This window comes from Oncorhynchus gorbuscha, linkage group LG03 (assembly GCF_021184085.1).
Source record: "Oncorhynchus gorbuscha isolate QuinsamMale2020 ecotype Even-year linkage group LG03, OgorEven_v1.0, whole genome shotgun sequence".
NCBI classification, from domain to species: domain Eukaryota; kingdom Metazoa; phylum Chordata; class Actinopteri; order Salmoniformes; family Salmonidae; genus Oncorhynchus; species Oncorhynchus gorbuscha.
This window is the reverse complement of record NC_060175.1, coordinates 103,415,402-103,420,379: the sequence shown is the minus strand read 5'-3', so window position 1 is coordinate 103,420,379 and position 4,978 is coordinate 103,415,402. Positions and strand designations below refer to the sequence as shown.

General features: G+C 38.2%; 1 pseudogene; it reads left to right on the top strand.

The window, feature by feature from the left end:
• The first annotated feature begins 928 nt into the window (after positions 1 to 928).
• The window catches only part of LOC124032398, a 170,936-nt pseudogene continuing 166,886 nt past the window's right edge, over positions 929 to 4,978 (top strand).

Genomic DNA, 4,978 nt, shown 5'->3' with positions numbered 1-4,978 from the left:
TTTTTTTTTATTTTACCTTTATTTAACTAGGCAAGTCAGTTAAGAACAAATTCTTATTTTCATGTTTTAAAAAAAACAACAACAAAAATGACTCGTTCTATTTAAATGTTATTGCTATGTAATTGTTCTGCAACAAACGAGACCATATAGATTCTAGGCATAAAAAGATAGGCCCTAGAGACGCTTCGAGACGCCAAGGGGTCCGTGTCTTCATTTGGGCTATTGTTGGTGTCTGGCGCCGCTTGCTGGACACAACCACGGCAGAACCACATGGCAGATATGAACCATAACGTTGCCGTAGACAGCTCGACACAGCATACACGGTATGTTCCTTAAGTCATTTAAACGTTTATCCGCAGGGATTCGCTGGAACTAGACTACCACGATAGTTCGTCTGGAATAAGTATGTGAGGTGACTTGTTGTCAAAAGTGTGTGAGTGTGAAACGACAGTTTCTTTGAATTAATTAGTGACATTTTTATTTTATTTTTATCAATGTGGTTGATTGGGCTTATTGGGAATAAATAATCAGATCATAGCAGGTCATTAAAAAAACATCACTGTTGTAGTCTAGGCTATGTGGGGCTTTCTTGGGTTTACCTTATGTAAAGAACAAATAATGACTCTAATGACGATTATGATGATGACTATTATTATTATTATGTCATTAAAATGTTGTTGTTGTTGCAATTTCAGTTTATTTACTTGATGATGATGAATATGGGGAGGAAAACGAGGATGATTATCTTGATGAGTATCTACTTAAACAATATGTTAGTTTGATCTAATTAATTATGAGTTATTACGGCACATAAAATAGTTTTAGTTAGTTTTATAAGAAATGCCAGCTATTAGTGAGGAAGTCACTCTCCTTGGTAAACAGCCTGTGTTGAACCGTCCGGCTCCACGCATGCGCAGTGCCACTCCGTCCGCCTCGGTAAGGGTGTAGATCCTTGCTCGCGCTGGAACACGGGAACAGCGAATAGATACAGTATTCTTACATATAAAAAAAAAACATAAAACGAAACGGATGTGCCTCCGAAAACGAAACGGATACCGTCCTCCTGACAATTTTAATGCAAAAATTGTAAGTATTATTTAATAATAGTCATGTCTTAGTAAAAGGGTTTTAGTTTGCCAGTCAATGGTGGGTTTTTCCGGCTTATCCCGTTTTGAAAAAAGGTCCGTGATTCCTACGCTACTGCTGAAGAGAACGGGTTGTCTTGAAGAAACAAACCCCTCTAATGTTTTCCCCAAAACCTGTGAAACATGTTTTTGACAACGCTCCAATGTCATTATGCTGAGAATACAGCTTTCATGAAAACAAGAGTAACGATATGTCTTTCGATACAATAACCACTGTGTTTCTCATTCCAAACTGACTGAAGGAAGAGAGGTTAGGAAGGGAACTACTGCTTCTGCCGCTTAATTTCTATTAGTGGAATGTCTGCTCTGGGTCCCTCGATTAGTAGGCAACAATATGGAGATGTCAATCTGTTCCATTTTGGTCGGATTCCCTTCTCTCTCTCTCTCTGTCTCTCTCTCTCTCTCTCTGTCTCTCTCTCTCTCTGTCTCTGTCTCTCTCTCTCTCTCTCTCTCTCTCTCTGTCTCTCTCTCTCTCTCTCTCTCTCATCTCTCTCTTCATCTCTCTCTCTCTCTCTCTCTCTCTCTCTCTCTCTCTCTCTCTCTCTCTACTCTCTCTATCTCTCTCTCTCTCTCTCTCTCTACTCTCTCTCTACTCTCTCTCTCTCTCTCTACTCTCTCTGTCTCTCTCTCTCTCTCTACTCTCTCTCTCTCTACTCTCTCTCTCTCTCTCTCTACTCTCTCTCTCTCTCTCTACTCTCTCTACTCTCTCTCTCTCTCTCTCTCTCTCTCTACTCTCTCTCTCTCTCTCTCTCTCTCTCTCTCTCTCTCTCTACTCTCTCTCTCTCTCTCTCTCTCTCTCTCTCTCTCTCTCTGACTCTCTCTCTCGACTCTCTCTCGGTGATGTATTTGTCATCATTATGACTAGCGTGAACATGTTCACTGTTAGCCTGCTAACTGTGATATTGAAAGCAGATTCATTTGATCGGCCAAGTTAGATGTTTCCTCTGCGCAATCAGTACAGGAGCGGAAGACCGAATGCGACCGGCAGGCTATGTTGCAAACGGTCTTGTCAGATGTCTCTTTTTTGTTGCTGGTTGCATGACATCCGCCAGTTATCCTTCATGCAATAGAAGGTGATTTTTCTCATATCATATGGTGATGCTCTACTCAGCCACACAAGTCATTATATAGGCTACAGATCTTTGCAAGTATGGGTTACGGTTAACGAATTATGTGCGGTTTTTGAACGAATACTCGTTTTAATGTTTCACATGTAGTCTACCGGTAATGGGAGGAAGGCAACAGCCTACATGTTGGCTATTTTCTCTCGTCGGATCATCTAGGAAGTGCAAAAATAAAAATAAAAATATATTTTTAAATGATGCCCTTTTGGAAGTATGTATTGTCAGAGATTCTATTGATGCCTAGATATCATATATACGTGTTACAGTCAACACTAGACATCATCATCATCATTAACCCATCTTTAATATTGATCGTTTTAGTGTGTGAAAGCGCGTTCGTGTAGTAAAAAGCGCGTGCCCGATTCACGCGCGACACGTGAGAGTGAATGAATTTCAGGAGTCACCAAAATAGGCGCGTGAAACGGAGCGCTTAAAAAAAACACACACACACACACAAAAAACAACCGTGTTCACGCGAGCCAAACTCCTTAACTCTCGATTCCGGATATGAGGGAAGGTAGGAGGCAAAACTTCAGGTTGGGAACACAGCTGAGACCAAACCAAATATTGCAATGGAAAACATATTTAGTTTCCACAACAAAAGTCAAGAGTAAAAACGTTTTTTTTTTTTTTTTCTGTTATCTGACGTGTCATGGAGATGACTCTCTTGTAGGTTAGAGACATGAGCAACGTGGAGAGGTGCTGAAGACAGGCTATACACCCTGTTGAAACATATCAACATGATAGGGAAACTGAGGAGCCCAAACAGACATTAAAGTGAGGAGACATTAAAGTTCAATAGGTTTTTCAGTACATTCTATTTTAAACCATCCCTTTAAATATAGTGTACCTTTAATTATAATTTTGTCAACAGACACACTAGAATACATGGAGAGAACGGGTTCAGAATATAGGGATCAATTTAAAAGAGCAATCTATGCATTTTCTTCTCAGTTTCAGCACCAAATAGTAGATTTAAAAATACTCTGATTTTGTACATTATTTAGGCACATTTTAGGGTTAGCAAGGTATGTGTGAATCATTAAAAAACAGGTTTGGAGAGCCTAAATATACTGATGAATAAAAAAAATACAGTGATTTGATTAATCCTGAGTTGCCATATTCAGTTGTTCAATCTATGAAATATTGGAAGGTGAGAAGTGTACAATAGGGGTTGAACAGTAGTCCTATAAATCTACCAATCCTCATGAATCATGGGACTGTAATAGGGGTTGAACAGTAGTCCTATAAATCTACCAATCCTCATGAATCATGGGACTATAATAGGGGTTGAACAGTAGTTCTATAAATCTACCAATCCTCATGAATCATGGGACTGTAATAGGGGTTGAACAGTAGTCCTATAAATCTACCAATCCTCATGAATCATGGGACTGTAATAGGGGTTGAACAGTAGTCCTATAAATCTACCAATCCTCATGAATCATGGGACTGTAATAGGGGTTGAACAGTAGTCCTATAAATCTACCAATCCTCATGAATCATGGGACTGTAATAGGGGTTGAACAGTAGTTCTATAAATCTACCAATCCTCATGAATCATGGGACTGTAATAGGGGTTGAACAGTAGTCCTATAAATCTACCAATCCTCATGAATCATGGGACTGTAATAGGGGTTGAACAGTAGTCCTATAAATCTACCAATCCTCATGAATCATGGGACTGTAATGACAACGGTCCTGTCGTTGTGCACCGCGCGCCAGGCTCCAGGTTTAAACTGCTACATATGATCTGTGTTCCATAATGATTCCTATAGGATACATGTCCTAAATTATTGCACAACATTAGCCTAATATAATCTACTAATTCTAGCATCCCTCAAGAACAACTACAATGACGTGACAGAGGAAAGAAATGTCAACAGAATGGATGCAAGATGTAGGCTACAAACTGAAGGAAAGTAACACAGTTATAAATGTAAGAAACTAACGCTAAAGTGACAGCTATAAATGTAAGGAAACACTAAAGTGACGGTTATAAATGTGAGGAAACTAACACTAAAATGTGGAGGAAACTAACACTGACAGTTATAAATGTGAGGAAACTAACACTAAAGTGACAGTTATAAATGTGAGGAAACTAAATGTGAGGAAACTAACACTAAAGTGACAGTTATAAATGTGAGGAAACTAACACTAAAGTGACAGTTATAAATGTGAGGAAACTAACACTAAAGTGACAGTTATAAATGTGAGAAACTAACACTAAAGTGACAGTTATAAATGACAGTGTGAGGAAACTAAGTTATAAATGTGAGGAAACTAAAGTGACAGTTATAAATGTAAAGAAACACTAAAGTGACAGCTATAAATGTAAAGAAACACTAAAGTGACAGTTATAAATGTGAGGAAACTAAAGTGACAGTTATAAATGTGAAAACACTAAAGTGACAGTTATAAATGTAAAGAAACACTTAAGTGACAGTTATAAATGTGAGGAAACTAAAGTGACAGTTATAAATGTGAGGAAACTAACACTAAAGTGACAGTTATAAATGTGAGGAAACACTAAAGTGACAGTTATAAATGTGAGGAAACTAAAAGTGACAGTTATAAATGTGAGGAAACACTAAAGTGACAGTTATAAATGACAGTTATAAATGAGGAAACTAACACTAAAGTGACAGTTATAAATGTGAGGAAAACACTAAAGTGACAGTTATAAATGTGAGGAAACTAACACTAAAG